Raw genomic sequence first — 7,264 nt, forward strand, 5'->3', positions numbered from 1 at the left:
CACTTGCCGCCCACCATATAGCAAAATGATGGCGGCAAAGTGGTTTCGATATCCTGACCGGACGTCATATGATGTTGCCAGGATATCAAGCCACTGCGCGCCCCTGGGGGGGGGCAAGCATCGTGGCGATCGATGGTGCGATGTGTCAGTCTGACACACCAAAACACTGATCTAGGTAAAGAATCTCTGATGGATACTCTTTACCACGTGATCAGCCGAGTCCAATCACGGCTGAACACGGTGTAAACAGGAAGAGCCGTTGATCAGCTTTTCCTCACTCGCATCTGTCAGACGTGAGTAGAGGAGAGCTGATTGGCTGCTCCTCTGACAGGAGGGTCTGTGCTGATTGATTATGAGCACAGCCCCCCTGAGGATGCCCACACTGGACCACCAGGGACACCACTAGGACCACCAGGGATGTCACCACCAGGGATGCCAATCAGTGCCCACAATTGATGCCAATCAGTGCCCACAATGGATGCCAATCAGTGCCCACAAAGGACATCACTGATTGGCAGGCATTATTGTCTGGCACTAATTGGCATCCATCAGTACCATCTATTAGTGTACATCAGTGCCACCTATCAGTGCCCATCCATGCCCATCCGTGCCACCTATCAGTGACCATCCATGTCACCTATCAGTGCTCATCTGTGCCACCTACCAGTGCCCATCTGTGCCACCTATCAGTGCCCATCCGTGTTGCCTATAAGTGCCCATCCATGCCGCCTTTCAGTGGCCATCAGTGCCACCTATGTGTACCCATCAGTGCTGCATATCAGTGCCACCTATCAGTGCCCATCAGTGCCGCCTATCAGTGCCGCATATTAGTGCCCATCATCAGTGCCCATCAGTGCCACCTCATCAGTGCCACCTCATTGGTGCCACCTCACCGGTGCCCATCAGTGCTGCCTTATCAGTGCCCGTCAGTGCAGCCCCATTAATGCCCATCAGTGAAGGAGAAGACTTACTTATTTACAAGGAGATGTAACAGGAATAAAGGAAAACATTTTTTTTTCAAAATTTTCAGTCTTTTTTTATTTGTTTAGCAGAAAATAAAAATCCCAGAGGTGATCAAATACCACCAAAAGAAAGCTCTATTTGTGGGAACAAAGTGATAAAAATTTACTTTGAGTACAGTGTTTTATGACTGCGCAATTGTCATTCAAAATGCGACAGCGCTGAAAGCTGAAAATTGGTCTGGTCAGGAAGGTGTATAAGTGCCCTGTATTGAAGTGGTTAAAAACATGTAATTTTCTATCAAAAATGACTGGAGTTCCTCTTCAACATTATTTATAACCCCCTTTGTTTATATTAAAGCTCAATTCCAGTCCACAAAGTAAATATTTCTTGATGGAAATTCCATTTGTCTGTATACAATTCCGACGTGCAAAAAACCACGCATGCTCGGAAACAACTCGATGCCTGCTCAGAAGCATTGAACTTCATTCTCTTGGCTCTAGTGTTGTACGTCACCGCATTCTTGACAGTCGAAAGTTCAGAGAACTTTTGTGTGACCGTGTGTATGCAAGCCAAAACCATCCAAGATTTTTCCGACGGAAATTCCGCTCGTGTGTATGGGGCATAAAAGTTTTGGCTGGAAGTGAGCTTTACATATTACTAATAGGAGTGGAAAAAAGAACACACACAACCAATATTAAAAATATGTTTTGTTTGGTCCAAAGCAATATTGAATAGGATGCCTGGGCAAAAGACCTATAAACTGTTTTTAACATTTACATTTTTTCCCTCTCAATTCCTGTAAAGGTGATGGATGTCAGACAGCACAAAAAATATGGGAGATCTCCCAGCAGCAAAACAGATGAAATTTAAAACCTTACTGAGGCTCTACCCTTTGTCATTCTATCCAAAGTTAAGAGACGTGTGCGATGTCAAAAATAAAACATACATACTTAACTATGTGGCTTCAGCATTGGCTTGATGCTGCAGCTGTCCCCACTGGCTTTAAGAATGAGAACTGAGCGATTACATGACTGCTGATTGCTTAGTTCTTGGTCTTCACTGAGGGGAGAGTGGTGACTGTCAGCCAGCAGCTTTCTGCATTGTCCCTCAAGTGCTCACTGGAATGCTGGACTGGGGAGAGGGTGGGAGCAGCTGGCTCAATCTCCAAGCAGTGCACTGAGAGGTTGAGCTAGCTGCCAGTCATGAATCTGGGTGGATTATGACATTATTGTCGGGGATACATCTGGAGCGGCTCTGTGGCATCAGCTGACAGTGGACTTTAGCTAAATCAAGGTCACAGAAATGCAGAAATATGTGTACTCCAGAAAAGCTTTGGCCATACTTTTCTTTTAAAGCGATTGTCCAGTCATCTTTTCAAAAATTAAGTCAGCAGCTACAAAAACTGCTGACTTTTAATAATAGGACATTCACCTGCCCCAGGATCCAGCGATGACCTCTCCTGGCCAGTTTCTTCACCGGGCTTCTGTCCCTGGCACCGGCATACTAACTGTGAACAGCTGGCTGTGACCGTTTGCAGCTTCCCAACCAGCTGCTCACTGCACATGTGTAAGCCGCACTGCACAATTTGATTGGTCCCAGAGCTTTCTGGGACCTGTGACATGTCCCAGAAGGCTGCGGGGGAAGGAGGGGGGCCAAAACAAGGTACCCCCAGAAAAAAGGATGTTCCAAATGTTTAGGTGGAGGAAAAGTGGAACTTTCCCTTTTGGGTGAAGTTCTGCTTTAAAAGTAGTTTTGGCAGACATTTTGTTTTCCTTCATACACTTTTTCAAAAACAAAATCCCCACAGTAACCAACAGTGTGTATTGTACATTCAGCCATATACCTGTAAATATGTTTATATCTTTAATTAGTACATTTCTTTACAATGATCTAAAATAGAAACAGTTTTTGCATACACACACACTACTGTGCAAAAGTTTTAGGCAGGAGTGAAAAAATGCTGCAAATTAAGAATGCTTTCAGAGATAAAAGTGTTAATAGTTTATTTTTAAAAGTTAAAAAAAATGCAAAGCAAATGAACAGAAGAGGAATACAAATAAAATTAGAGTGTGACCAATCTTTGTCTTAAAGTGTCTTAAACCCAGTAATATGAAAATAGTTCACCCCCCCCACAGTGCCCACAGCTTATAAATCTTCTTTTCTTCTTTTTACATTAAAATATTGCCACTATATACCTTTTTAGCTGATCTGTATTCCACGGTCAGTGATAAACTGCACAGTTTTTCCAGTCCTGACAATTCAGGTAGGAGGAGACTTCCACTACAACCTGTATACACGCCCACATGAGTGATGTTAATATCATGTGACCTGGCTATCTCTGAGAACAAGTAATTATTCTCTCCAGCATAAAAGACACATCTGAGCATATGCAGGTTGGCTACTATTCCTGTGTTAGCTGGCTTTCCCCAGATAGACAGTGCAGGAGCGGGAGGATCTGTGCATACAGGATAAAACAGCCTTTTTAAACAATACAGAGGAATAACCCCTTAAGTTACATTGTGAGTATAACAAGCATGCTATGCTGCATATACAGATTTTACTGTTGTGGGTTTAGTAATACTTTAAAAACAGCATAATTTTTTCTAGGTATACTTGCACACAGTTTTTGAAGGATCGCAGCAGGTAGGTTGTTCCAAACATCTTGGAGAACTAACTACAGATCTTCTGTGGATGTAGGCTGCTTAAAAACCCTCTGTTTGTTCAAGTAATCCAAGACAGACTCGATGATGTTGAAATCAGGGCTCTGTGGGGCCAAACCATCACTTCCAGGACTCCTTGTACTTCTTTTTGCTGAAGATTGTTTTAAATTACATTGGCTGTATGTTTAGTGTCATTGTCTTGATGCAGAATAAATTTGGGGCCAATAACAGGCCTACATGAAGGTATGGCATGAAAGATAAATATCTGCCTGTACTTCTCAGCATTGAGGACACCATTGATCCTGACCTAATATCCAATTCGCAGAAATGTAGCCCCAAATTTGCAAGGAACCTGCACCATGCATCACTGTTGCCTGCAGACACTCATTATTAAACCGCTCTTCAGCCCTTCGCAAACAAACTACCTTTTGCTACAGTCAAATATTTAAAATTTTGACTCATCAGTCCACAGCACCTGCTGTTATTTTTCTGCTCCCCAGTTTCAATGTTTTTGTGTCGCTTAGCCTTTTTTTCCACATAGGAGGTATGGCTTTTTGGCCACAATTCTTCCAAGAAGACCACTTCTGGCCAGACTTCTCTGGGCAGTAGATGAGTGTGCCTGGGTCCCACTGGTTTTCCTCCACTTATGTGCTGATGGCACTGCTGGACATCTTCTGATACTGAAGTTTCCTCGGGCAACCACTGTATCTACGGTGCTCAACATCGTCAATTTCTTTGTGCTTCTTCAAAAGAGCTTGAACAGCACATCTTGGAAGCCCAGTGCTTTTGCCTGGGAGAGACCTTGCTGATGTAGTATAACTACCTTGTGTCTTTTTTTCTGTGCTCAGTCTTGCCATGGTTTATGACCTCTGACATTAAACTTCCACAACCTCACCTTTGGCTGTTCTTCATTCAGTTTTAAGCCTGTTTCTGTTTCAGTTAATGGTTGTGTTTCAACCTACATATGAAATTGATGATCATTAGCACCTGCTTGGTATAATTGGTATATTGGTATAATTGGTTAATCATACACTTGACTCTAATCCTACAAAATCCCTGACTTTGTGCAAGTGTATGAAGTGTGCAAGTGTAAGAATTTATGCTGGTTTGAAGCTAAAGGGTAGTCACACCAAATATTGATTTGATTTAGATTTTTCTTCTTCTCTCACTTTGCATTTTATAAATTGATAAAAATAAACACTTATAAAAATAAAAACAATATATTTTTTAAAGCACTCCTACTTTACAGCATTTCTTCACATCTGCCTAAAATGTTTGCATAGTACTGTGTATAATTTATATATACTGTGTATATATATATATATATATATATATATATATATATATATATATATATATACACACACACACCTACACACACACAAACTTATATATATATATATATATATATATATATATATATATATATATATATATATATATATATATATATATAAATATATAGCACACACACGCACCATATGAAGCACAGCTGTAAAATATAATGCTAAATGTAGAGGTAAGAATAATCCAACTATAACAATGACAACTGATAAGGAAATAATGAGTTTGTGAGTAACCAACAAAGACTTGTCTGCTATCTGCTATGAAATGTTAATTGCTCCCTTGAAATCTACTTGCTAAATAAGATGCCTTTCTAATTTTACTGCGTCATTTTCCTGCTCAGCAAGCATCTGATAGTTCACTGTCATCTACATCCCTGAGATATTCTGCATACCTTTTGCAGGGGTTTCCAAAGGCCACAATGAATAAACACAAATACAATCATTTTCAATCCCCTCATTAGTAAATTGAACTGTTTTATACAGCTTTCACAGACAAAATGTTGACTGCATGCAGTAAATAAGATGCTGCCCTAAATATTTGTTCTAATCTTACCCATGATAAACAGAGCTGCATGTTGTACGTTTTACATCATCAGGTTGTCTGTATAGATTTTCCAATGCTGTGTGTGCTCTAGGCATGCTCAGTTGAAGATGCTATTACATCTTAAAAGGGAATCCACATACAGCTATTTAAAAGGGAAACACTGCAACATGGCCAGTGCTATTTTACCTCGCTTACCATAGTCTGTGCCTGCACTTCTGTGAACGTTTTAAAGACTGTACTTCAAGCAGAAATGTGGCCATCTAGAATATTCCATGTAATACATCTAGAATGACACATAGGGGTTGATTTATTAAAACTGTAGAGTGCAAAATCTGGTGCAGCTGTGCATAGAAATCAATCAGCTTCCAGGTTTTTTTTTTTTGTCAAAGATTAAGGCTCCATGCACACTGGAGCTCAAAAAAGCTTTTTTTGGACGCCAGATTGCTGGCAGAAAACGCTGGTTGAAAAACACGCTATTAACAGCGTTTTGTATAAGCATTTATGCACGTTTTTTAGCGTTAGCGTTTATGGGCGTTTTTAATAAAAATACACAGAGAACACTCCAAAAATCCCACAATGCATTCCAAACTCCCACAATGCATTGAAAAAATAGAACGCCGAATGCTAATTAACGTGCTTTTATGAGCGTTTACCGGCGCTTGGCGTTTTTAAACCTTTTTTTGTGGTCAGAAAAACGGCACTTTGAACGCGATTTTATGGCATTCAGAGAACAGCCCATAAACTCCACTGCTGATAAAAGCTAAAAAACGTCCATGTGTGCATGGACACATAGGATAGCATAGAGTGATTTAGCACTCTCCAGTTTTAGTAAATCAACCTCATAGTGTCATCCCCATATTAATTCTTTGCTATTTACTGGCTGTTCAAGAAATTACTTCTTACAAAGTTTTTTGGCTGAAGAGTAAAGCTTTCTTAAAGCAGAGTAAATCTTTCTTAGAGCAGAAGATATTCAGGTGTCTCATCCCACCACATGTCCTACAAATAATAGGATTATCCCTCATTTCAGGACATTAGAGAGAGTCATATAACATATTCTTTATGCTCTAACAACCAGATTCACATCTAGAACTGCCAGAGTATAGTGCCAATGTAGCCTAATATCATGGATCCATTTATTCCAAACTGCATACCCTCATTTCAGACTGGTCTTCAATGGTATTCTATTGCCTGAATGTATCTGTTGCCTTACTTTGATCGGTAATCTGTTATTGACCTGGCCTGCTGTTAGACTTGCTATTGAAAGTCTCCTAACTCTGACTTCACCGTAACATTTTGGCTGCCCATTACTTTCCCTAGCCTGTTCTGTAATATTTCACCTGCCTACTGCCTGTTGCTAACACCGACTATTCCTTGGCACTGCATCAACCTTCTGATTTGATACCTCATTGGCTGCCTTTTGCCAATCCTGGTCTATTCATTGATGTTGTACCTGCCAAGTGATATATTGCTTCCCATATGTCCCTGACTTTGGCCTTTCTCCAGTACTGCTACTGCTTCTTCCAAGTTTAATTTCTCATCTGGATTAGTTTCATTAACTTCACCACTTCCTGAGGTTTCTGCATTTTTTTTCCTACAAGCTGCCCTCAACCCACCTGTCATACATTCCAGGCATGTGTGGATTTGAGAAGCAAGACAGACCTTCCTTGTCTTCTCGATCTCCAAATAAGTATTTGACTTTGAGAATGTTGCCATTTTAGAATGCACCAATGAGGGGCACCGATGCCCTTAAA

General features: G+C 40.7%; 1 protein-coding gene across 3 annotated transcripts in view; it reads right to left on the bottom strand.

Annotated features, from left to right (window-relative positions):
* Positions 1-5,670, bottom strand: part of HMGCLL1 (3-hydroxy-3-methylglutaryl-CoA lyase like 1) — a 129,062-nt gene extending 123,392 nt beyond the window's left edge. For all 3 annotated transcript variants that reach the window (XM_073626686.1, XM_073626684.1, XM_073626685.1), the window contains exon 1: positions 5,523-5,670. The gene's annotated coding sequence lies outside the window, so the exon portion shown is untranslated. The remainder of the gene's footprint in view (positions 1-5,522) is intronic.
* Positions 5,671-7,264: the final 1,594 nt, after the last annotated feature.

Source organism: Aquarana catesbeiana, linkage group LG04 (assembly GCF_042186555.1).
Source record: "Aquarana catesbeiana isolate 2022-GZ linkage group LG04, ASM4218655v1, whole genome shotgun sequence".
NCBI lineage: Eukaryota > Metazoa > Chordata > Amphibia > Anura > Ranidae > Aquarana > Aquarana catesbeiana.